We start from the raw sequence: 26,856 nt of genomic DNA, 5'->3' as shown, positions 1-26,856 counted from the left end.
AGTCGGCAGCCAAACACCTATTTTCTCCTGGTTCGTGAATCGGGGCTCAAGTATCCAGAAGCCTGGGGTGGGGCTGCAGTGTGAATATTCAGAGGCAGAAATGGTTGGGGAACATTTACTGCAAAAATGTAGGCACTGAGCAAGTTAAGGCACCTAAACGGGTTCGGGGGCGGCTGAGCGGGGGTTTTGTGAATCCCAGTGGGGCCTGATTCTGAGATTGAGGTGCCTCAGGCAGGAGTTAGGCATCTCAGTCCTTCTGTCACTCCAGCCCCACTATTTATTTTTAATCAGTGTCATGCAGTGCTTCCTCAAATGCCTTACAGAAGTCTAAATATGTATTTGCCAACACAGATAGCTTTGTTAACTCAACATTTAATGTCCTCCAAAAATGATAAAAGTTTATTTCAGAAGACTTATTTTCAAGAAAATGATGCTGATTAGCATTAATTGTTACCATTCTTTAATACTTTTACTGATTGCCTCCTTGTCAGCCTTTCCAGGATTTTTGCCCTGAATTAATGTGAGGCTGACTGGCCTAAAGTCACCTGGGTTAATTTGTCTTTTTAAATATTGGCACATTTTTTCCAGCAGTTGAGGGCTGGTCAGCCAATTGTTTTAAAACTCTTGGGAGTAAGTTAGGCAGTCCTGCAGATTTATAGATATTTAACAACCTCTCTAGTTATTGACAAAATAGAAAGGGAATTCATTTGCCATGTCATGCAACTTCTTTTCAAATACAGAACACAAATATTCATTGAACACTCCATTCTACATTGTAATGGACAATTTTAGCAACATATTAAGACCACTGCTAGGATTTCTTTTATTACTGATATATATTTTTAAAATTCCTTCATACTGTCCATAACGCAGTCAGCGTCAGTTTTTGTTGATACCCTTTAGCTTCCCTAATCAATTGTTTGCTTTTCATAACTAATTCATAGTCATTACTCTCAGCTTCCCCCTTTTCCATTTGTTTTATGTAAATAATTATTTTAATTTCCACTTTTACTTTCCTTATTAACCAAGTTTTTTAACTTATAAAACTTTCTTTTCTGCTTGTGGAATTGTGGTAATTTTTAGACATGTTTTTTTTAAACAACTCCCAATTATAATTCACACTGTTAAGTTTACAATTTGCTCATAATTGCTTTATGCCATAGCCCAGGGGTTGACAACCTATGGCAGGCATGCCAAAGATGGCACGCAAGCCAATTTTTAATGGCACGCTGCTGTCTGCCGGGGACAGCAGACAGCAGCATGCCATTAAAAATCCTGCCCAGCCCGGCCCACCGCTCTCTCCTTGCTGGGTTTCTGCCCCTCCTCCGCTCCCTCCCTGAGGCCGATCAGCTGACGGCTCTTGCTACGGAGCGGGAGAGGGAAAAGTGGAGCCGCAGCGTGCTCGCACTCTCTGCTCTGGGGACCTTGGGGAAGGGGTTGGAATCAGCATATCCCCTCCAGCCCCCTGCCGTGAGACTCAGCACCCCAACCCCCAGCCTGCTCCTTCACCCCCAGCTCTGTGCTCAGCGCACTCCCACCCTCATCTCAGTGCAGAGAGAGAAAGAGAATGGATAGAACCAGGGAGAAGGAAGGTACCCCCTCTATGTGGACAGGGCCAGGACCCCAAACCAGCAGTAGGGCTGAGCGGGGCCGGCAGCCGGGACCCTGGCTGACAGGAGCCAGCAGATGGACCCCCAGACCAGCAGCAGGCTGAGTGGCAGCGGGCTGAGTTGCTCAGTCCACTGCCGGTCTAGGGTCCCGGCCGCCGGCCCCGCTCAGCCCACTGCCGGTCTGGGGTTCTGGCTGTCGGCCCCTTGCCAGCCGGAGTTCCAGCTGCAGGCCCCGCTCGGCCTGCTGCCGGCCTAGGTGAACGGAACCCCAGGCCGGCAGCGGGCTGAGTGGGCCGGCGGTGTAAGATCAGCATTTTAATTTAATTTTAAATGAAGCTTCTTAAAAATTTTGAAAACCTTGTTTACATACGACAATAGTTTAGTTATATAATATATAGACTTATAGAGAGAGACGTTCTAAAAAACGTTAAAATGTATTATTGGCATGCAAAACCTTAAATTAAAGTGAATAAATGAAGACTCGGCACACCACTTCTAAAAGGCTGCAGACCCCTGCTTTAGCCCTTAGAGATTCCAGCCAGTGGATGTGCATTGCATGTTTAAGGAGCTCCATCTATTTCACTTATCTAGAGGTAAAGAGATAATTTGGTCACAGTTTATAAGGGGAAAGTAACCAATTATTGAGGACTCTTTAATCTACCAGCCAAAGGTATAATGAGATCCAGTGGCTGGAAGTTGAAGCTAGACAGAGGCTGTGTCTCATTGCAAAGTTTGGTCAACTTTTGTCAGCTTACAGCCAATTGAGTGTGTGCATACTGAACTGTATGCATTGGTGAAGCATGTCCTCACCAGGAGTGGTTGCATCAACAGAAGAAGCAGTGCACCTTGGGTATCCCAGTTTGACCTGCACCACCATCTGAAGCAATGTCTTGTGGATATATTCACAGTGCTTTGTGGGATACCAGCAATTTTCCCAGGGATTTCTGGAGACTACAGGTCAGATTCCCACAGTGCCACTTTCTTCATCCCATAATGCCTTTTCCATCCCATAATTTTCACGTTTTTAATATTCCCACCATTTCACATACAGCTTTTTTGTCTCCACCATTTCTCTGGCAGAAGCATAGACCTTGCAGAGCTCAGCACAATTCTTGTGTTCTTGCTAATACAAGATGCACAACTCTCCTGTATCTAAAGAATTTCAATGACTAAGGCTACAATTTAGTCATGAATATTTTTTAGTAAAAGTCATGGACATGGAAAAGGTCACGGGCAATAAACAAAAATTCACGGCCCATGACCTGTCCATGACTTATACTAAAAATACCTGTGATTAAATCTTGGGGGAGAGGGCGCTGAGGACTGCTGCTTGGATGGCATCCGGGGGGGCTGCTGCTGGGGTGGAGGCAACTGGGGCCAGTGGCACCAGCTGTCAGGGGCCACGGACCAGGGCTGCTCTGGCTGGCCGCCCGGGGACCACTGCAAGGGCCAGTGGACCACGGCTGCTTCAGCCAACCAGCTGGGGACCGCTGCCTGGGGCCACAGACTGCAGCTGCTCCAGCCGGATGGGTGGGAACTGCTGCCGGGGGCCGTGGACTACAACTGCTCTGGGCAGCTGCCTGGGGATTGCTGCTGGGGCCAGTGGACCGCAGCTGCTCCAGTTGCCCCGGGACCGCTGCCGGGGGTTGCCAGAGCAGCGGCTGCTGTGGCTATCCCTGAGACCACTCCAGCAGTGGCTGGGGTGGATGTCCCAGGGGCCACCTGAGCATCTGGCCCCAGAGCCAGCTACTTGGGTGGCCCAGGGGTCAGCCACACCAGCCCCTGCAGAAGTCACAGTGGTCACGGAAAGTCATGGAATCCATGACTTCCACAAGCTCCGTGAGAGACACGGAGCCCTATCAATGATTACTGCTACAACTGGTGTTGCGGTGATGAAGATGAGATGCCCAAGGTTGAGGGATGGATGATTGACCCAACAAATTAAAATATTAACTTATTGCTGGCATTCATGAAGCAACTCCATATGGGGATAAGCACTCCTGGACCAAAGAAACAAGCACTGAGTGGTGGGATCACATTATAATGCAGATTTGGGGTGACAAGCAGTAGATACAAAACTTTTGGATACAAAGGCTACATTCCTGGATCTGAGTGCCAAGCCTGCCCCAGTCCTCCAGCACAGGGACACCAGAAGGAAGTCTCCACTGACAGTGGAAAAGTGAGTGCCATCACACTGTGGAAGCTCACAGTACCGGATTGCTATTGGTCAGCCAACAATCAGCAGAGAGCTGGAAAATCCACAGTGAGGGCTGTCATCATCCAAGTGTGCATGGCCATTAGGTGTTGCTTTCTGCACAACAGTATGACTCTCAGCAATCCGCAGGAAATACTAAATGGATTTGCAGCAATGGAGTTCCCAAACTTCAGTGGTTTGGTAGACAGAACTATTCTGGCACTACCCCACCTTGCCAGTGAATGTGTAAACCAAAAAGGGTACTTTTCCATGGTTGTGCAAGCGCTAGTGGGTGACCAGCGATGTGTCACTGATATTAATGTGGGCTTGTCAGGGAAGGTGCATGAAGTTCACATTTTTAAAAATACAGGACTTCCAAAAGCAACAAGCAGGGACATTTTCCCCTGTCCAGCGCATTCATATTGGTGATGTTAAAATGCCAATTGTGACTCTTGGGGACCCAGTCTACCCCTTGTTCCCCATACTCATTAAACTGTACACTCACTACCTCAACAGAACCAAGGAAAGATTCAACTACCAGCTGACAAGCTGCAGAATGACTGGTGAATGTGTACTTAGTGGACTCAAAACTTGCTTGCTTGCAATGTTTAATGACTAGATTGGTTCTCAGCAAGGCAAACCTTCCCATTGTTATTACTGCATTTTGTGTATTACATAAGAGTTGTAAAACAAAGGGGGGAAAGGCTACCAGCAGTGTGGAGGGGTCAGGTGCCACCAGCTCTCGGCTGAATTTGAACAGCCAGACAAAAGGGCTATTATAAGAGTCAACCATAGAGCTATAAGACTGAGGGAGGCCTTAAAAGATCATTTTAACAGCCAGTAGTGTTGTGTGATGCTTTTGTGCACCTGTGTGATTTCATATATTTGACACATTAATAAAATGTGGGATATTGACTCCCATTATTAACTGGGCATGCCCATAGTTTAGTACATGCCATGTCTTTTTTTGCACATTAATAAAAATATACTCTAGTTTTGAAACACTAAAGCTTTATTGTGTGTAACTGAATAAACAAACCTGAAGTGTAAATAAATTATTTAAAAATATGTTAGCAGCACACTCAAGGGGTGACCCATACTTAAAAAACAAGTAAAACAAACATATGCATATGCACATACAGACACACACACACATATATGTTTCATTCATGGTTAAAACAAATAGTCACTGTGCTTGCTGGCTGATCTTGTAGATATCACAGGTCAGGGTAGATGTAGTTCTCCTTGTTTTCCCCTGACATGGAGTGGTAGGGGAAGTATTCATGCCATGCTGCCATATGTTATGCTGGGGGCATAGGGAGGAGAGACCATGGATTTTACATGGATTGGAAAGGCTGCTGTGTCAGGTGTCTTTGGGCATTTAGCTCAATGATGTTCTGCACCATCTGTGTTTGTTACCCAAGCAAAGCCATAATGTGCTAGTGCATTTCCCACTGCACCTCTGAGTCCCTTTGCCCTCTTCCAGCATGCAATCTCTCCATTCCTGGTCCTTCACCATGCTCTCAGTCATATGGTCCCTCCAACTGCTGTGTTTGTAGTCAGCAGCAGTGGACTGCACAGTCTCATAGTACATATCCTGCTTGGTCTGCTTCTTCCTTCGCCTGATTCAGGTCAGGCATTCAGCAAGTGTGGTGGGGGACATCTTAAAAGGCTGCTGATAAAAACAGACAGATACACCATTAAATTTACAGTTGGAGTGAAAAGGTAAAGATAAATCTCCAAAATCCCTTAATTATTCCCTAAAAGACCCTTAGTAAAAAATAAAAATTGCTTTGGAACAGCTTATTACAGAACCACTTTGCAGCTCAAGTTATAATAAGTGTTGAATAGCATGGTATGGAATGGTTACATAGGGTGATTAGAGGCTAGACAACCCTGGATATGGGTATAGGGGAAGTGCAGTGGATATTGTAAATAGTTTCACAGGCAGTGGTAATTTTGGCTGATATTTCACTCATGAGGGTGACAAAAGCCCAGAGAATGCAGCTGCTACTGGAGTCCCAAAGTTGCCCTGGTCTAAATGCTGCTAGCCTATTTACTGCAATGGTGCCAGTGGAAGTCATCGCAGAAGGGCATGGGAATATCTCCTATCCTGGGAGAAGAAACAAGACCGCCATCGCTGTTATGCTCGGGAGGGGATTGCAGATTATCTCCATGAAAGTTTCACCAAGATTGTTCAAGAGGATAAAGGGGATATGCCCATCTGAGAATTTTACCCCTCCTGCCTACCCCAACGAGCCAAAGAAAGGAAAAGCGAACTCCACCACTACCTCTTTCTTCTAGCACAGGTCAGTGATCTGTTTTGGATTGTGTAATTCAGACTGCTATACTAATCTGTTTGAACTCATATCCTAACATGTAGTACTTGACAGAACTGACAACTATATGTGCATTCTAAAGCATTAATTTGTATTCTATTCTCAGTTCAGTCCTAAAAGTAAAAATGAGGAATCCAAAATTGATTCCTTCTTTCTGTAAACAGGCAGATGGGATGGGTGCCATTTTTAAATAGGGAAGAAGGGCAAGGGAGGGAAGGGAAATTCCAGGTACCAAATAGGCAAACAAACATGCTTAAGTAATAATAATTACCTGAACTCCCTTGTCCCCTCCTTCATCACTAGGCTCATCTGTGCTCGCCTGATGAGACTGGCTTGATTTCAGCAGAGTTTTGAAGAGCTCCTGGCTTGCTGCATGGTTTGTGTCCCACTCTGTATCCCCCCACATCCTCTTCCTCCTTGCTGTGCACAGCAGTGGTTTCTGCACCTGACTCTCACGAAGTATCCAGTCACATTCAGGGCATGGTGGTAGACTCCCCGCCATGTATAGCATGCAGTTCATTGTAGAAGTGGCAGATCTGTGGGGCAGACCCAGATTTCTTGTTGTCCTCCCTCACCTTCTGATATGCCTGCCAAAGTTCTTTGGCTTTCACCCAGCATTGCTGCTCATCCTTGTTGTGGCCCAGGCTTAGCATCCCCTGTGCAATCTGCATGTAGATATCTATATTCCTTTTGTTGCTCCTTACTTGGGCTTGCACAGCCTCTTCTCCCCACAGGACAAGGAGATCCAGGACTTCAGTCCTGCTCCAGGGAGGAGTGCAAGGTCTAGGTGTAACTCTGCATCGAGCTGGAATGGTTGGATGCTCACAAGGGTGGGCAACTAGGAAAAGACAGTTTAAAAAATCATGCTGGAACTTGTAACGGGGGCAGGCTTCTGGTATCTGTGATCCTTGGGCAATGGAATTCAAACTTGTGACTGTCGCCAGGACATGGGCATTGTGGGACAGCTCCAGGAGGGCTGGTAGGGTCGACAGAGGTGACAGTGTCTGCACTAGCACTGCATTGACAGAAGTAGGTTGACTTTGGTTCCATTTGCAGAGGTCATATTATTGTGCTGATGTAATGGGGTATGCCAATGGGAGATACATTTAGGTGTGGACACATGCAAAAGAAAGTCAAAACAAGTTGATAAAATGCTATAGTATAGACAAAGCCAAAGTCAGACTGGAAATAAGGTACCAATTTTTTTTTAAACTGTGAGGAGAACTGATCACCGGACTAGTTTAATTAGGGGTATGATAGATTCTCCAATACTAACAGTTTCAGACAAGATTGGATGTCATTCTAAGAGATATGCTCTAGTTCAACAAGAATGTATTGGCTTGATGCAAGAATTTCTGGCTGAAATTCTATGGCCTGTGTTATGCAGGAGATCAGATTATAGAAGATCAAAATGATTTCTTCTGGCCTTAAAAGTCTATGCATAGTCATAGATCCATGACCTGTCCTAAATCTCCTATGTACGCTGTCTGACTTGAAACTGACAGAAACAGAGTAGGCAGGGTATGTGGAGGTCCCTAGCAGGTCTCCTCATCTGTGCTGTAAAACCTAAGCGGTTTGAGTGGTCTTGCTCACATCTGCCAACACAATGGTTTAATTTCAACCTTCAAAATTGCTGATACCTAATTGGAAATATACCAGAAATATACCAGAAAATATCACCTCATGTCCAACATTTCTAGCCTCAGGATTGTCCATCTAATCCTTTCTAAATATGTTGGGTAATGTTCTGCCGCCCTTCCTGAGTATTGTATGTTTGGTTACACTCCTCTTTGCGTGTAAGTTCTGGGCTCTTTCAGTAGGTACTGTATGGTTTATCTATTGCAAACATGGAAATACTCAGAAGAATAAGTCTTTTTGTCAGAAGATGTAAATCTATAATGCCCTACATGCAATACATGACAATTGGAATAGTTGGAGTTAAATGCTGATGTTCTGTGACTTCATTTTCATATTACAAATTACAGAACGGGAATTTCAAAACGTCAGCTAAAGCCAACATATTGTTTTCAGTACAAAATATTCCTGCTACTCAGTAAACCTTCTGCTCTAATGCAAAAACACAGTCAGAATAGTTTTGTTTTACAAAACTTCATAGGTAGTCATAACTGAATAAAATTAACTTGAACCAATGCAGTTACATATTGCCACTGTAAAATTCTTTTACCATATCCAGTCTCCACCTACAGGAGAATGTAAATAAAAGAAGGGGGCAAATGCAGACACTATTTGTTGATTTGCCACATACCAAATAGTTGCTCTTTATGCGATGGCAATCAGTATCTAGATTCAAGAGAAACAGAACCAAACAGAAACAGAGCCATTACATTTGGGAAGGCTGGAAGAGTCAGAGTCCAGTGTGACAGAACAGGCACGGACTCACACAGAGGTCAAAGCAATAAGAAGGTTGCAAGGCTGTAGAAGGAGGAAATGGATGGAGGACTATCACTGAGTCAGGAGGATGGCAGGACAACAAGGACAGTGGTCATTCATAGGAAAGCCACAGAAGGAGTAAACAGATGGGACACTTTACAAGAACTGAGGCACTGGGAGTCTGGCACCAGGGGCACAACGTATGTGACTATAGCTGTCACCACTTTATGTATTTGGTGTTTAATGTACTATAACAGACCTGTATCTCATTTCATAACTGACTGTGCTTATCTCCCAACCTACAATTAAGTCTGTGCTTATCTCCCAACCTACAATTAAGTCTGAAAACCAAAAGAGAGCAGGAGTAAAAGTATACCCTAATAATGGAAAGACTACAAGTCCAACAAGGCACTTTAAAATATATTCTGAATATCTCTGAAAATCAGGTCATATTTAGGTGCTTGACTTTGGATACCAAATTTGAATATTTTGGTGCAAACAGTAGCTGCTGCAGTTATTTATTGCAATACAAATTACATGGCTAGCAATAATTGGCCTCTGGATCTCATGTCCAGTGGAGCACTGAAGAATTACTGTGACATTGTGTCTTTCAGTAAACAAATGCCGTATATGCTGTGTATTTCTGGGCCTAACAGATTTGCACACTAAGTAGCAAAGTGGGTGCAAAATGCTATCAAATTAGGATGTAAGTATTTTATACTCACTATGAACAGATGTGAATGACTATATAATACATGTTGCATCCACATACCCTAGACAACTGTGTTATGCTACCTACAGTGATTCAGTGCCCTAGAGGGTGAGGCAAAGAACAGGCAATGTGTGTGAAACTGGTGGGTTTGTGTTGGGAGCAGGAGAAGGAGCTCTACACATGCCTTGCAGCCAGAGAGGTCACTTGGAATCCTAGAGATTCTTTCCCTTGGCTGGGGAGAAGTGGATGGGGAAGGGGCTCAGGATTCCTGTACTCCCCAGGAGCAAGGGAAAAGGGTACTCCAAAATGTTCTCCCAATGGCTTGGAAATCTCAGGAGAATAGCAGCTGAACACCACAGGAAGTTTAGAGGTGTGAACTCCCCTGTTCATTTTAACAAGGTGTGCTCATCTTCTGCCACAGTTCACTCGGTGCTGAGTGCCTGTAGCATGCAGAGAGCCTGTGTATTCTTCACAGCTCCTTCCAGGCCCACATTGAGTATTGTCTTTTGTTAACTCATTCCCTGGTCTTAGCGTTGTGTGCCTGTGCTGTACACAAAACATTTTCAGCTCCCCAGCCTTGTTTCAGCACGGTGTGCATCTAGCTAGCACTGTGCTTGCACTGCATGACTAGCTTTATACATTGTAAACACAAGTCATTTGGTGAAGGAGGAGCCCTTGGACCAAGTAAACTCAAATTTCTACCTCAAACTCTAACCCAGCCTCTCTGCTGACCTGCCAGTTTTCAAGAGGACCTAATTATTCCTCTTAGTTTTAGGAGACTTTGGAAGTTTGCCTTTAAATAGAAGTGCTGTTGCAGTCTGTCTTAGCAACTGCTGCTAGCCCTGTGCTGGCATAACAGGAAATTCTTGTAGCAACCTTACACACCACTCTGTAAATCCAAAGAGAAAGATTATCATGCCAAATATTGCACTGTGGAGCTCCAAGTTTGCCCTAACTTTGCCTAGGTCCATCTACTTGTATATCAATTTTCAGGCTGCTCTAACTGTCCATGTAGATTTTTGAGCACTTTCAGAAGTCTCCTTTAGAGAGACACCTAGATGTCAACTAAAATCTGGTGCAGCTCTCTTCCCTCATGAGGCAGGGATATGCCTTCATCTTTGATCTCTTAAAATTACAAGATGAAGAAGGAAGATCAGGGATAAAAAAATTTCAAAAGCACCGAAGTGCCCTAAATGTCTAAATCTCCTTTGAAATTGGGACAACATTCCCAAGATACTTAAGCAAGTTTGAAAATTTTACCCAGATCTTTATATAAGGGCAATTTAATTTTTCCGTAATGAAGGAAAAAAGTATCAGAGGGGTAGCCGTGTTAGTCTGTATCCACAAAAACAATGAGGAGTCCAGTGGCACCTTAAAGACTAACAGATTTATTTGGGCATAAACTTTTGTGGGTAAAATACCCACTTTTACCCACGAAAGCTTATGCCCAAATATATCTGTTAGTCTTTAAGGTGCCACCAGACTCCTCGAAGGAAAAAAGAGTGAATGTGTTCACAACTAGTCCTTTAAAATATGCAGAATTCAGAAGCCAGATGTGAGAGAAAGTTTTGAAGAGCAAGTTGGAGAAGATATTCTATGAAAAATACAAAAAACCCATCTGGAATTAATCATAATGAGCCAGTTCCTGAAGGCAAAATAGTATGAAGTAAAAATGCAAATTTGCTTGATCAAAAGTTGCACAGGACTTTCAGGGTTTGATTGCTATCTTTAACAATTTCTATCTAGGTTGAATTATCAAGTTAGTTATTAAGATCATGTGCCCATCTACACAGAAATTAAACTATACTTTTATAGTTGTAGCTGTAGAGAGTGCTAACAAAAACCAAAAGTGAAAACACCCCAACCATATTGGGCAGGAATTGCTCTTTGATCTTTCACGCCACATACCATGTCACGAAAACACACATACAGTGACAATTAAAGAGAAAGTGGAAGCAGCAATCCACTGAAAACATCACATTTTTTGTTTCCTAATTAAATTTATTCTTTCCTATGCAATAAATAAAAAAAGAAAGTGAATAGAAATTTCTCCTCTGTCACATCCAGGAATTTTAAGCTTTTGTATAGAGGTCATCATCATAGAATCTAAGATACAATACATTTCTACAACAAATGACAAAGCTTGAGTCTCCTCACTTATACAGGTGTATTTCCACTGAATCTAATATAGGTACAAAGTGTCAGCCTGTGACAGTGTCAACTGACTGCATCCATATTTTCCCTTAGGAAACTGTTACATAGTCTAACACACCTCACGGTTAAAAGTTTCCCCTGAAATTCAGTCTAAATGTTCCTTTACTCGATTTAATCCAATTATTGAATTAAAACTGGATTATAGGGTTGCATAAACTATTGTGTTGATGCACCAAGATCTGTACTCAGTGATTTAAAAATCCTGTCTAAATTTCAATTTGAGTAATTATATTTCTACCTCCTAGCCCCACTCTCCCTGCACTAATATAAATCAAATGCAGTATTATGATCAATTGGTAAAATTATTTGGGATCCATTTGGCTGGACGGTGCCAGATCGTGCCCAGCCTTAATGCATCCAGACAAGGAGATTAGAGCCCTCCCAGACCTCTGTACTTGCCTTGGACAGAAGGGGGCAATGCAGGGACTGCCTACCTGGTACAAAGAAAAGGAGTACTTGTGGCACCTTAGAGACTAACAAATTTATTAGAGCATAAGCTTTCGTGAGCTACAGCTCACTTCATCGGATGCATCCTGGTACAGTACTCCCCTTTTCTCCTTAACACAGAGCTGGAACAGTGGGAACAGAGTCTTAGCTCCCTCATGCATTTGTCAACAGAGCTGTGCCAAGATGGGGGATTGGGAGGGAAGTAATCTGTACCTGATAATGGAGTGTTGTAGATTATTTCCCCACAGGACTGTAAAGAAATCAGCTACACAGCCTCTCTCTCAAGGCTCTTCCTGGGGTGGCACAGCTACACATTACCGATTACTCAAAATTATAGCGTTGATTTAACCTACCCCTCCATAAATGTCTGCTAGCACCCCTTACTGTCTCTTGGAATTGCTGCTTCCCAAGTATCCTCTGTTCTGAACAGTCAGACTAGCTACACAGATTATTTTTCACCACATGTATTAGTGTGCATTGTTTCAAGGTGAATACTCATTTGTTATTTCCTACTTAGGTCCCTTTATTTCTCTGTCATCACAGCAGCCTCATGTAGACTGGACAGTGAGCCCAAGAATAAAGTTTGCAGATGCTTTTTTGGTTTCTATTTGAAATTCTGGTTTGCAATGTGAACTAGTTAATACAGATTTGATAGAGAAAATTCTGAACTGTCACAACATACTGGCCAGCCACCCTCACTCTCTTGTCCCTTAACTATGTCATTTGGATATGCATTCTGGGCCCACATGTTCTATTCAGGGGGCCAAATCACACCTGCCACTATAGAGGGGAGAGGAGGATCAGGATGAATCTATTACTTTTGCAAGGGACTCTCTACAGCAGTGATTCTCAAACTCCATTGCACCGTGACCCTCTTCTGACAACAAAAATTACTACACGACTCCAGGATGGGGGACCGAAGACCAAGCCCGCTTGAGCCCCACCATCCCAGATAGGGGGGCCAAAGCTGAAGCCCAAGGGCTTCTACCCTGGATGGGGGGCATGTAACCTTAGGCTTTGGCTTCAGCCCTGGGCCGTGGGGCTTGGCCTTCAGACTTGCCAGACTGAGGGCCAACACCAGCCACGGAAACCCATTAAAATTGGGTTGCAACCCACTTTGGGGTCCCAATCCACAGTTTGAGAACCCCTGCTCTACAGGATCAGTAAAGGAGAGAGGATAATGTTTTCCCCAGCCCATCCTGTCTCCTGTTCTCATGGAGAAGTCAGACCCATGGGGAGCATTCTGCAGGGTCCATAGGAAAAGGTTGCAGAGTAGCAACCGTGTTAGTCTGTATTCGCAAAAAGAAAAGGGAGTACTAATTTGTTAGTCTCTAAGGTGCCACAAGTACTCCTTTTCTTTTTTCATAGGAAAAGAATGGTGCTACAGAGATAGGTATGTCCCATTTTGCACAGAATTTGATAACAACATCCATGGAGAAACCCATCTGCAAGGAAAGTCAAGGGGGTACAATGCTTCCCAGACCTCTGCATACTCTAGGACTATGAACTTCAGAGTGCTCTGGTCTGCTCCTTACAGGATATATAAAACAGTAAAGAGCAATGAGCAGGGAGGCTGCCAGACATACCATTCTATCATTACAAGTTAGAAGGAACAAAGCATGTTTGGAAGCTTCTCTTAACCCCCTGCACTCTGTCCATTTCAAGTTCAGAAGAGTGCCTTGGAAGACTCTGAATATTTTAATGGTTGCAATAGGTACTTGTTCTCCAGTTAGCAAAGGAGAAATACTGCAAATGCAGCCATTCATTTGAATATAAGAGAGTATTCCTTTGAGGATGTTTGTTATGATCAGTAGAGACAACTAAAAATATAGTGCACATTATTTCCTGTCTGCTTATGGCTTTAATTATTTTATTTGGAATACTAAGTAATTTTACATGCTAGCTGGAAACAATCGAAGAATCTCACACAATATATCAGATTAGTCATACAGAAAAATCTTCAGGTTTTGTTTTTGTTTTATTTTCCTTCTTTCTTTGCTCACATAAGTGGTTGAATGAGTTTTAAAGTCCTTCAATGAAGCTGTAAATAGCTGATTTTAGCATATTTTCTAGATACTCTTAATCCAAAACTGTAAAAAAACTCCTGATACTAGTTTGTATTATATGCCCCCTACATGCATAAAGGTATGCCTGTAAGATACTTCCATTTCAAAGACAGGCTAACAAATAGTTTTCTAGTGCATTCCTTTTATTGCTAGCCTGAACTAATGATGTTGACTGTCACTCAATAACAAACTATTAATATGTATTGATTTACTGAGTATCACATTCCGGTGAGCAATCCAGACCAGAGAGGGGTTGCACCACCATCTGCCCTGTAACTCTGGGTGCCTCACAATGCTTTGCTGCTGTAGGTCCCAACCTGAGCCACTCACAACCAGCCTACCAGCATGCAAGTAACACCCTCTCTGCAGTGTCTCTGCAGAGCTACAGCCTTGGTCCAGCATGTGTGACCCCAGCAGTCTGCCAGCATCATTCCAGTCACACTCTGGCTTCCACCACCTTTGGTTACAACTTGCAGGGTGACCCCAACACACTCCCAGTCCCAAGTTTTCCCCAAAATGTATGTTCTGCAATGTTCAGCCCCATCCTGGGCAGTTCAGATATTAGAGGTCCATTGCCTCTGTATGGCATCAATATTTACCAGTTTGCAACTTTAACTAGAGTTACCAAACAGTTCAGTTTAAACACAGAACTGGATTAGTTTTGATTAAAAAATTAAACAAGTTTATTTAACTACCAAGTATAGATTTTAAGTGAGTACAAGCATAAGGTATTAAAGTCAGAAATGGTTACAAGAGAAATAAAGCTAAAACACTTTCTCATAGCTAAAACTTAACAATCCAGACTTGGTTCAAGATAAAATCCTTACCACGTGTTCCCAGCAACAGCGCTATCCAAATTTGCAGGTCAGGGTCTGCCTCCCCCAACAAAGTAAAAGGGCTGGTTCCTTTGTCTTCTTAAGTATAACAGAGATAGGAACAGAAGCCTTGTGGTGTTTTTGCCCCTCACTTTTATAGTCCAGTCACCCTTTGAAGTGGATTCTTCTGAGGATTACTCCTCAAATCAAAGTTTATTCAAACAGTAAAGGAGACAACATGAAGTCTGGTGGTGAAGGAGACTCCATATCTTTCTTCTCCTCTGTGTTTGCTGAAATGCAGACTTTCTTTGTCGCCTGCCATTTCCACCTCTTGCTGTCTCAAGGACCCTGTTTACTACTTATATGTAAATTGAGATAAAAACACACTTTCCTTTGTTTAGGAAAGACCTGTTTAACAACTTTTGCCTAGGGCTGTGTGGGTTTGAACATGTGCTAACAACATAATACAGGGGGAATTCATAAACGTTACATAAAAGTTGCTAGATCTTTTTCACCATGACATTATTGACCAGTGAGGTATTCATTTTCAAATGATACCTCACAAGCAAACTGTGTACAAAGATTATTACAATAGTGTGTAGGGTATGAATACAGTGATACTTTTGGACACACTGAGACAGGACTTTTCTTTCAAGCTTTGAAACCAAACAAAATCCCCAACAATTTAATCAGTATGAGTACTAAGTTCAACAAAGGAAAATAAGTTCCAAGACTTGAAGTAAACATATACCTGACAAATTTTCAAATACCTGTAGCGGGGTAAGCATCCTGCTCCAGAGGGAAAGGGGTTAAAACTAGCTCTGGGAAAGGGCTGCCCCAAGAAGCCAATCAGAAAAAGGCAGATAGCAGCCAATCCAGGCCCAGTAGGGCTGGTATAAAAAGGGCTGTGATCTAGGAGGCAGGCAGTTTCACTAGGGGGTGGGAAGGACTTGGCTGCCTGGGAGCACAGGGTACCTTTGATAGAGCAGTGCTGGGGAGCTCAGGCCTGGTGACCTCCCAGGCTGAGGCCTGACAGGAAGGTCCTAGGAGGTATTGGGGCTGCAGGAAAAGGCAGCAGGTCCAACCCCCTAGCCAATGATGAGTGGCCATTCCCGACTGCAGTTTGCCCCTGAGTAAAAGGGCTAGATGAAGACTGGCAGTGGGTCACTGAGGTGAGGTGGGCTCAGGGGAGGGGGGTTCCTTGGGTGAGGGACAGCACCCCAAGGTAAGGAGCACTGTGGTATGGGAGGGACGTGGGACCTATACATAGTGGACATAAAGGGACTGCAGAGGGGTAGGTGACAGAGGGTGAGACATTAGCACATAGAGGGCACTCCAGGACTGAGACAGCTAATTCCCGGATGACCAGCAGGAGGCGCCTCTACATACCACATATTTAAGACATTTTAAGTAGCAGATGGACAGAAGTAATTAACGCCTGTTTTATGGGTAAGCACACAATCTAATTTCAAAGGGTTGTCCATGAAGAACTGAACAGTCTGTTTCCTGTCTTATTCACAAGACAGTAAATACAGCAGGTGACTCACTGCTGTGCTTTTCCCTCTTAATTTCTAAGAAATATACACACACACCCCATTATGGAACCATTAAGGTTCAGCAGAATTCAAGGATTCAACTAGAGTTTCACTTATATTACAAAAGAGAACCATCCTTTAACTGTACTGGGAGACAACTGTGCTGTCGCAGTCTTCTGACGCAGCATATTTATAGATTAGAAATAGTATATAGGTCTAGGACTGTCTCTATTTCAATAATCGGGAAATAGATCTTATACGAACAAGAACATTGAATGCTGCAGAGTTCCATTTCCCAAGAATGGAATTTCAGGCACTAGCATTGCAGATAATGGTCCTCAGTTTGCCTGTCAGAAATTTGCCCGGTTTCAGCAGAATGGGAACACTAGAACAGTGGTTTGAGCATTGGCCTACTAAACTTAGGGTTGTGAGTTCAATCCTGGAGGGAGCCATTTAGGGATCTGGGGCAAAAATTGGGGATTGGTCCTGCTTTGAGTAGGGGGTTGGACTAGATGAGATCCCTTCCAACCCTAATATTCTATGAACTGTGTGAATTTGGTTTGCTGGCCATTCTGAAATATATATTTTAAAACTTGTTTGAGGTTGATCCAAATCAATTTGTTTCAGCAAAGTCAGGAAAAAATTGTTTTGAGTTGAACAAAATGTTTTGTTCACCCTGAAACAATTTTTTTTTACAGATTTTCCTGGTGAAATATTTTGGTTTTGAGGTATTTTACACCTTTTTAATTTTTTAAAAATAAAAGTGAAGTAAATTTTGAAATGAAAAGTTGTTTTGAATCAAAAAATCAAAATGTTTCATTTAAAAAATGCTGAAATGAAACATTTTGACTTTTTGGATATTTTTTTAAACCAAAACAATTTGGTAAATTTAACAAAAATCTGAAATGTTTTGGTTGACCCAAATCTGCATTTTTTTTTTCTTCTAGTGAAGTAAAGTTTTGGTTGAAAAATTTTGCCCACATCTAGTGAACATATTACATCCTGCTCACATTACAGCTAGTCTAATGTTAATAAAGCATATGCAGCTGTTAAGAAACTACTACAAAGGCAAACTGGGATCAGTGATTCAATGAAATGTACTGAAGAAATCTACCAACAAAAGGCACAGTTAACAGTCCAATGTAGCACCATGTCATTCCTCACACAGAGTACAGCAAACACACATTTTAAACCCACAGTAATGGAAAAGGTGATCGAACAAATTAAACACTGGCAAAAGCATGCCAAATACTACTATGACAGAGGTACTAAAGAACTCCCTGAACTCCAGATATGACAGCCAGTCAGAGTACAACCAACATCTAATGTCTAGAGTAGGGGATCTTGGGACAAGATTTTTGATGGCCTCAAAGTGCAGCTAACAACTCTTGCTGGTGGTTGCTCTCACACTTTTCCCTAAAATACTTAGTTTTATGAAAAACAAATAAATATGCACATTTACGCATCCAAATCATTGTAATTTATTTATTGCTAGCTAGCAAGTCTGCTGTGAAAAGTGATACTTGTATGTTTGTTAATATCATTTTTCACAGCAGACTTACTAGCTAGCAGTAAACAAACATACAAGATTTCCTCAGCCCCAGCAAGCCTAGGGACAAATTAAGCCCTGGATGGGGGGTCGGGTAGGCAGCAGGGGCCGGGGCGATGGAATTGTGGGGGCTGAGGGAGGCAGTGGGGGGCCAGAGCCTGAAGCCCTGTGGCTGGGGGATGGGGACAGAGCCTGATGCCGCATGGCCAGAGCCTGGTGCCCTCTGCCATGCAGCAGGAGCCAGAAGATCTGCCCCACCACCCCAGGGGTGAAACCCAAAGCGTGAGCCCCACCACCCCTGGGAAGGTGGGGAACTCACCAGCTGCCTGCTCCTCCAGCATTGTGCCCAGCTGTCTACGGGGGAGGGGAGCAGGTCCCAACCCCTGCTTGCAACACCAGCAGCCAACACTAAGACGATGCATCACTGCTCAGGAGGCTGTGGCTGCAAGAAAAGCCCCTGGTGGCAGCATGTGGCCACGATGGCCGCATTTGAGAAATGCTTGTCTAGAGCCAGGCATAAAACAGTTTTTTTATCCAATGAATATTTCTGAGAATTTGAAATTTTTACCTGTCTCAAAACAGGGTAAAAAGTCGAAATCTAAAAAACATTCTTAAACCAAAACCCTGATTTTGGGGGGTCAATCAAAATGTTGCATTTTTATAATTTTGAATTGTTTCATTTAGATTTTAACATTTTTTAACTTTTTGCAGTCAATTTATCTTAAATTTCAAAGTGAAAATTCATTTTGAATTGGAAAACTGGAAATTTTTGTTTCAAAAATGTCAAAATGAGACATTGTTGCAGGGACAGTTTGTCAATTTGACCATGTGCTTGATTGTTTGAAAAGTGTGAATTGGGAGTGTTTTGTTCCAGGTGAGCTTTGAGTGGGCCTGACTGTTATAAAAAGACAGTCAGCTGCGAACCAGCTGAACGGTGAACAGAGGGAGTTTGCCTGGGAGTTCGCCTGGGGAGAGCCTAGTGAAGCTTTCATCTTGCAGGCTTCTCTGAGTAGTTACTACAACACCTGAGGTAGCTCTTAGAAGGAAGGTAATATGGATGGTGAGCATTCAGCTGTTGTTACCTGCACAGGATGTGCAATGTTTGTCTTTCTTCCACAGGACAGAAGCAACTTTGTCTGTACAAAATGCAAGCTGGTTTCCATATTGGAAGAGAAGGTTCGAGGTCTGGAGAAACAAGTATCGACCCTGCGTTGCATAAGAGAAACTGAAGATTTCCTGGACAGACATCAGGATATGCTTCTACGGACACAACATGCTGAAGATTCAGAGCAGGCTGCACAGCGGAGACAGAAGGACGGTGAAGAAGTCTGGCAACATGTGACCTCCAGAAGAAGAAAGGGGAGCATCCATGTACCAGCAATGCAGATACAGGTAAGCAACCATTTTCCAATTGGAAGGCGTGAGATGCACTGTCAGAGGGATGGGGGTTCCACAACCACCGCTCCCAAGAGAAGGAGGCAGGTGGTGGTGGTCAGGAACTCCCTCCTCAAGGGGACTGAGTTATCTATGTGCCGCTCCGACTGGGAAAACCGAGAAGTCTGCTGCTTGCCAGGAGCTAGGATTCATGATGTGACGGAGAGACTGCTGAGACTCATCAAGCCCTCGGATCGCTATCCCTTCCTGCTTCTCCATGTGGGCACCAATGATACTGCCAAGAATGACCTTGAGTGGATCACTGCAGACTACGTGGCTCTGGTAAGAAGGATAAAGGAGTTTAAGGCGCAAGTGGTGCTCTCATCAATCCTCCCTGTGGAAGCAAAAGGCCCTGGTAGAGACCGTTGAATTGTGGAAGTCAGTGAATGGCTACACAGGTTGTGTCGGAGACAAAGCTTTGGAGTCTTTGACCATGGGATGGTATTCCAAGAAGGAGGAGTGCTAGGCAGAGATGGGCTCCACCTAACAAAGAGAGGGAGTATCTTCGCAAGCAGGCTGGCTAGTGAGGAGGGCTTTAAACTAGCTTCACTGGGGGAAGGAGACCAAAGCCCTGAGGTAAGTGGGGAAGTGGGATACCAGGAGGAAGCATGAGCAGGAGAGCGCAAGAGGGGAGGACTCCTGCGCCATACTGATAAAGCAGGACAATCAGCGAGTTATCTTAAGTGCCTATACACAAATGCAAGAAGCCTGGGAAACAAGCAGGGAGAACTGGAAGTCCTGGCACAGTCAAGGAATTATTATGTGATTGGAATAACAGAGACTTGGTGGGCTACTCACATGACTGGAGTACTGTCATGGATGGATATGAACTGTTCAGGAAGGACAGGCAGGGCAGAAAAGGGGGAGCTGCATTGTATGTAAGAGAGCAGTATGATTGCTCAGAGATCCAGTATGAAACTGCAGAAAAACCTGAGAATCTCTGGATTAAGTTTAGAAGTATGAGCAACAAGGGTGATGTCGTGGTGGGAGTCTGCTATAGACAATCGGACCGGGGGATAAGGTGAACGAAGCTTTCTTCCAGCAACTAATTGAAGTTACTAGATCGCAGACCCTGGTTTTAATGGGAGATTTCAATCACCCTGATAAATGCTGGGAGAGCAATACAGCGGTGCACAGACAATCCAGGAAGTTTTTGGGAAGTGTAGGTGACAATTTCCTGGTGCAAATGCTGGCGGAACCAACTAGAGGCAGAGCTCTTCTTGACCTGCTGCTCACAAACCCAGGAAGAATTAGTAGGGGAAGCAAAAGTGGATGGGAACCTGGGAGGCAGTGACCATGAGATGGTTGAGTTCAGGATCCTGACACAAGGAAGAAAGGAGAGCAGCAGAATACGGACCCTGGACTTCAGAAAAGCATACTTTGACTCCCTCAGGGAACTGATGGGCAGGATGCCCTGGGAGAATAACATGAGGGGGAAAGGAGTTCAGGAGAGCTGGCTGTATTTTAAAGAATCCTTATTGAGGTTACAGGAACAAACCATCCTGATGTGCAGAAAGAATAGTAAATATGGCAGGCAACCAACTTGGCTTAACAGTGAAATCCTTGCTGATCTTAAACACAAAAAGAAGCTTACAAGAAGTGGAAGATTGGACAAATGACCAGGGAGGTGTATAAAAATATTGCTCAGGCATGCAGGAGTGAAATCAGGAAGGCCAAATCACACTTGGAGTTGCAGCTAGCAAGAGATGTTAAGAGTAACAAGAAGGGTTTCTTCAGGTATGTTAGCAACAAGAAGAAAGTCAAGGAAAGTGTGGGCCCCTTACTGAATGAGGGAGGCAACCTAGTGACAGAGGATGTGGAAAAAGCTAATGTACTCAATGCTTTTTTTGCCTCTGTCTTCACGAACAAGGTCAGCTACCAGATTACTGCACTGGGCAGCACAGCATGGGGAGGAGGCGACCAGCCATCTGTGGAGAAAGAAGTGGTTCGGGACTATTTAGAAAAGCTGGAAGAGCATAAGTCCATAGGGCCAGATGCGCTGCATCCAAGTGCTAAAGGAGTTGGCGAATGTGATTACAGAACCATTGGCCGTTGTCTTTGAAAACTCATGGCGATCGGGGGAGGTCCCGGATGGCTGGAAAAAGGCTAATGTAGTGCCTATCTTTAAAAAAGGGAAGGAGGATAATCCGGGGAACTACAGGCCAGTCAGTCTCACCTCAGTCCCTGGAAAAATCATGGAGCAGGTCCTCAAGGAATCAATTCTGAAGCACTTAGAGGAGACGAAAGTGATCAGGAACAGTCAGCATGGATTCACCAAGGGCAAGTCATGCCTGACTAATCTAATTGCCTTCTATGACGAGATAACTTGCTCTGTGGATGAGGGGAAAGCAGTAGATGTGATATATCTTGACTTTAGCAAAGCTTTTGATACGGTCTCCCACAGTATTCTTGCCAGCAAATTAAAGTAGTATGGGCTGGATGAATGGACTATAAGGTGTATAGAAAGTTGGCTAGATCATTGGGCTCAATGGACAGTGATCAATGGCTCCATGTCTAGTTGGCAGCCTGTACCAAGCCGAGTGCCCCAAGGGTCGGTCCTGGGGCCGGTTTTGTTCAATATCTTCATTAATGATCTGGAGGATGGAGTGGACTGCACCCTCAGCAAGTTTGCAAATGACACTAAACTGGGAGGAGTGTTAGGTACGCTGGGGGGTAGGGATAGGATACAGAGGGACCTAGACAAATGAGAGGATTTGGCCAAAAGAAATCTGATGAGGTTCAACAAGGACAAGTGCAGAGTCCTGCACTTAGGACAAAAGAACCCCATGCACCACTACAGACTAGGGACCGAATGGCTAGGCAGCAGTTCTGCAGAAAAGGACCTCGGGGTTACAGTGGACAAGAAGCTGGATATGAGTCAACAGTGTGCCTTTGTTGCCAAGAAGGCTAACGGCATTTTGGGCTGTATAAGTAGGAGCATTGTCAGCAGATTGAGGGACGTGATCATTCCCCTTTATTCGACATTGGTGAGGCCTCATCTGGAGTAATGTGTCCAGTTTTGGGCTCTACACTACAAGAAGGATGTGGAAAAATTGGAAAGCGTCCAGCGGAGGGCAACAAAGATGATTAGGGGACTGGAACACATGACTTATGAGGCGAGGCTGAGGGAACTGGGATTGTTTAGTCTGCAGAAGAGAGGAATGCGGGGGGATTTGATAGCTGCTTTCAACTACCTGAAAGGGGGTTCCAAAGAGGATGGATCTAGACTGTTCTCAGTGGTAGCAGATGACAGAACAAAGAGTAATGGTCTCAAGTTGCAGTGGGGGATGTTTAGGTTGGATATTAGAAAAAACTTTTTCACTAGGAGGGTGGTGAAGCACTGGAATGCATTACCTAGGGAGGTGGTGGAATCTCCTTCCTTAGAGGTTTTTAAGGTCAGGCTTGACAAAGCCCTGGCTGGGATGATTTAGTTGGGGATTGGTCCTGCTTTGAGCAGGGGGTTGGACTAGATTACCTCCTGAGGGCCCTTCCAACCCTGATATTCTATGATTCTATGATTTCAGTAATTTTGAAACTGTTCTTTGATATTTTTTGAATCTGGAAATTCATTGACCCTGACCCAGTTTTGTGAATAGTTTTGGTTTTGACAACCTAGCAATTTTTGACCAAACCCCGCTCACCCCTCCCAACCCCTCCCCCCACAATTTGGTGAAAAATTCCTGACCAGCTCTACTAATGACACAGACAAGGGATGGTGGGGCCGATGTATGCAACAGTAGCACTAAAGACACAGTAACAGTACAAAAGCATTGCGACAACTTCCATTTCCTAAGAATAATCAAGGAACAATCATTCTCATATGAAGATCCAAATGACTCCTACCACACAGTTTCTCATACCAACGTGCAGGTTCGATAAAGCTATTGTTGTTAAGCACTGCAAAGAGCCTCCTGAGTGCAGCTTTCACAGACAACACCGAGCTGTAGGTTTCCATGGCACCTGACCAGGACAAGGCAGAACAGCGACTACATTAACTTCAATTGGTTTGAATTCAAGACAGCCGGCAATGATTTAATTCAGAGAAGAGAGATAACAATGGGCAGGGAAAGTAGCCAGAAAAGTTGAACTTATGTGCACTCTCCAATTGAGGTAGCATGACCACAGTTTGTAAAATAGGCATGTAGCCTGGGGTTCTTGGATTTTATGTTGGTCCTACATGGCTAGGTAATAAGCATGCTTGGTCATGGCCATTTCCCCCCACCCTCCATTTGCATCACCCAAGAAGTGTGGAACCTTTCCAATACTGACATTGTAACAGTTATCAGTGCCTGTCATCTCAAGATTATATTGCTGTAATGCATTATACAGGGCTACACCTATAGGGCTAAACCATTTCAGAAGCTGACCCTAATAGGCCATAGCATTCTGAGCTAGGTAGAGTTGCATATTGGGAGCACAGTGAACAGTGATTCGAGATCACACTGGCTTCCTGCTGGGTGGGTTTCAAATTGTTTTTAACTTATGAACCTCTTGATGACTTGGCACCTGATAAACACACAATCTGGTGACTTACTGCCAGTTAAGCAGAGGTAATAGAGCTGGACCCCCTTTTGATATAAGTTTCACAAAGTTATTTTACTAATTTAACTATGCTGGTTCAGAAACTGATATAGTTAAATCAATGTAGTCCCCGGTAGGAAGAGGAGGTTACTCACCTGTGCAGCAACTGACGTTGTTCAAGATGAGTGTCCCTGTGGGTGCTCCACTCCAGGTGTTGGTGTGCCCCTGCACCTTCACTCGGAGACTTCTACAGCAGTACCCTCACAGGTCACGCACATGCCGTGTCTGCCTCGCTTGCCAGCTGTGTGTCAACAATGTGTGTGCACAGCCGGGCTCTTCAGATCCTTCTTTACAATGGAGACTGCTCCAACTCAAAAGTAGAGGGGACGAGGGCAGGTAGTGGAGCACCCACAGAGTCACTCATCTTGAAGAACATCAGTTACTGCACAGGTGATAAGCTCCTTTTCTTAGAGAGAGAGATTTCTCTGTGGGTGTTCCACTCCAGGGACTAAAAAGCCAGGGCAGGCCTTACCATGAGGTGAACTGAGGCGGCAACCTCAGGTGCCAGACTGTGGGGGGGGCACCACTAGGCCCCAGAGTGTAGAAAATTGTGTCTGCTGCTGGTGCATATGTATTCTCTCTGTTCTAGATGCACAGAGATGGTGGAGTGCTGTGCTGGAGTAAGGAGGGCATAGGCGACATAACAGGCAGGCAGGAGGAAAGGTGAGAGGGAATAACAGAAAGCAGCAGGAGCTGCAGGGAGAGAGAGGAGGAGGAGCCTCTTACGTACATCTCTAGCACCCCCAGGAGCCTGGACTGATTAACACCAGCTTCTCAAGGAGCTTCCTGTTTCCTGCTGCTTCCCTGAACCCACCTGAGGAGAACAGGTAGTCAACTAAAGTAGTAGGAGCCATACAACTGCATTTGCTTCAACCCCTCAGAGAGAAACAAACACCTACAAGATTTCTATCAAGTGTCCTTACAACTACAATACCCACCTGATGAAATGAAGAAACAGATTGACAGAGCCAGAAGAGTATCCAGAAGTCACCTACTACAGGACAGGCCCAACAAAGAAAGCAACAAAATGCCGCTAGCCATCACCTTCAGCCCCCAACTAAAACTTCTCCAGCACATCATCAAGGATCTACAACCTATCCTGAAGGACGACCCATCACTCTCACAGATCTTGGGAGACAGGCCAGTCCTTGCTTACAGACAGCCCTCTAGCGTGAAGCAAATACTCACCAGCAACCACACGCCACACAACAGAACCACTAACCCAGGAACCTATCCTTGCAACAAAGCCCGTTGCCAACTCTGTCCATATATCTATTCAGGGGACAACATCATAGGGCCTAATCACATCAGCCACACTATCAGAGGCTCGTTCACCTGCACTCTACCAACGCGATATATGCCATCATGTGCCAACAATGTCCTTCTGTGATGTACATTGGCCAAACCAGACAGTCTCTACGCAAAAGAATAAATGGACACAAATCAGACGTCAAGAATTATAACATTCAAAAACCAGTCGGAGAACACTTCAACCTACCTGATCACTCGATTACAGAGCTAAAAGTCACAATATTACAACAAAAAAACTTCAAGAACAGACGCCAATGAGAGACTGCTGAATTGGAATTAATTTGCAAACTGGACACTATTGAATTAGGCTTGAATAAAGACTGGGAGTGGATGTGTCATTACACAAAGTAAAACTATTTCTCCATGTTTATTTCCCCGCCCCCTCCAGTGTTCCTCACACTTTCTTGTCAAATGCTGGAAATGGCCCATCTTGATTATCACTATAAAAGTTTTTTTTTCTCTCCTACTGGTAATAGCTCACCTTAACTGCTCACTCTCGTTATAGTCTGTATGATAACAACCATTGTTTCATGTTCTCTGTATATATATATATATACACACATATATCTTCCTACTCTATTTTCCACTGCATACATCCGATGAAGTGGATTTTAACCCACAAAAGCTTATGCTCAAATAAATTTGTTAGTCTGTAAGGTGCCACAAGTACTCCTGTTCTTTTTTTTAGGCCCTTAAGACGCTGATATCTTCCCTCACTCAGGCCCTGCTTATTTGTCCCCTTCAATTGAGCGTTGAGAGCCACTATAGCTGGCACAGAACAGCAATCATGAGTGAAAGAAGAAAATGCCCCTCTGGGGCAGCATTCAGAAAAAGAAAGAAAAAGCAAAGGAAGCTTTTCTATCCACGCAGGAAGGAGCTCTCCTGAGATACATAGACAAATGTTTATGGTGAGCCTTCCGGCCCCAGTGAGGATGTGAGCGGTGAGGAGATGCCTGATCTTCCAGTTAATCAGAGTGCAGGTGATCTAGCAGCTACTGCAGCATCCATATCTCCATCTCAAATGGATGTAACCATGCACATTCCTGAAGAAAAGTGTAGATCAGAGAAGAGTGTGGTGGAAGTGCAAGAAACAGCTGCTGCTGCTGAGTTTAGTTCCTTAAGTCTAGATGATCCAGGACTGTGGACCCACTTGAGCAGTAGCCTGAGGGACTTCCTTGTACTGCATGGGCCACAGCAAGTGAAAAAATTCATCTTCCCCAAAGACAAGGAAAATAGAAGTTTCCATCCAATGCATTACTAGCGTGAAATCCCCAATGGTGACAAAGTGAAGACGCCATGGCTTATGTATTCAAAAACCCAGAATGCTGCATACTGGTTTTGTTGCAAACTCTTCCAGATTAATGTTCCAGCCACATTGGGTTCTACGGGAACAAAGGACTGGAAAAATATGGCTAGAAATCTGGCATGCCATGAGAAGGCAGAAAATCGCCAGAGAGCATTCCATAGGTGGAAAGAGCTTGAGATGAGACTAAGCTTAAAGGACATCATAGATGATCAGCATCAAGAGAAAATTGTATCAGAGTCTCTTTATTGGCAAAATGTTCTGAAAAGGCTCATTACCATTGTGAGAATGCTTGTGACCCAAAACTTAGCACTGTGTGGCACTTCAGATCAGCTGTATTTGCCAAACAATGGAA

At 44.1% G+C, this 26,856-nt stretch overlaps 1 protein-coding gene and 1 long non-coding RNA gene across 4 annotated transcripts in view; both read right to left on the bottom strand.

Annotated features, from left to right (window-relative positions):
* The window catches only part of GABBR2 (gamma-aminobutyric acid type B receptor subunit 2), an 868,870-nt gene that overhangs the window by 749,002 nt on the left and 93,012 nt on the right, over positions 1-26,856 (bottom strand). The gene's annotated exons all lie outside the window — the stretch shown is intronic.
* On the bottom strand, positions 215-19,757 carry LOC122458841. The gene is made up of 3 exons (XR_006279121.1): positions 19,556-19,757; positions 4,595-4,601; positions 215-226 (listed from the first exon to the last, which is right to left on the bottom strand). It is a non-coding gene; the product is annotated as an uncharacterized LOC122458841 (long non-coding RNA).

This window comes from Dermochelys coriacea, chromosome 2 (genome assembly GCF_009764565.3).
Source record: "Dermochelys coriacea isolate rDerCor1 chromosome 2, rDerCor1.pri.v4, whole genome shotgun sequence".
Taxonomy (NCBI): domain Eukaryota; kingdom Metazoa; phylum Chordata; order Testudines; family Dermochelyidae; genus Dermochelys; species Dermochelys coriacea.
This window is presented reverse-complemented; position numbering and strand designations above follow the sequence as displayed.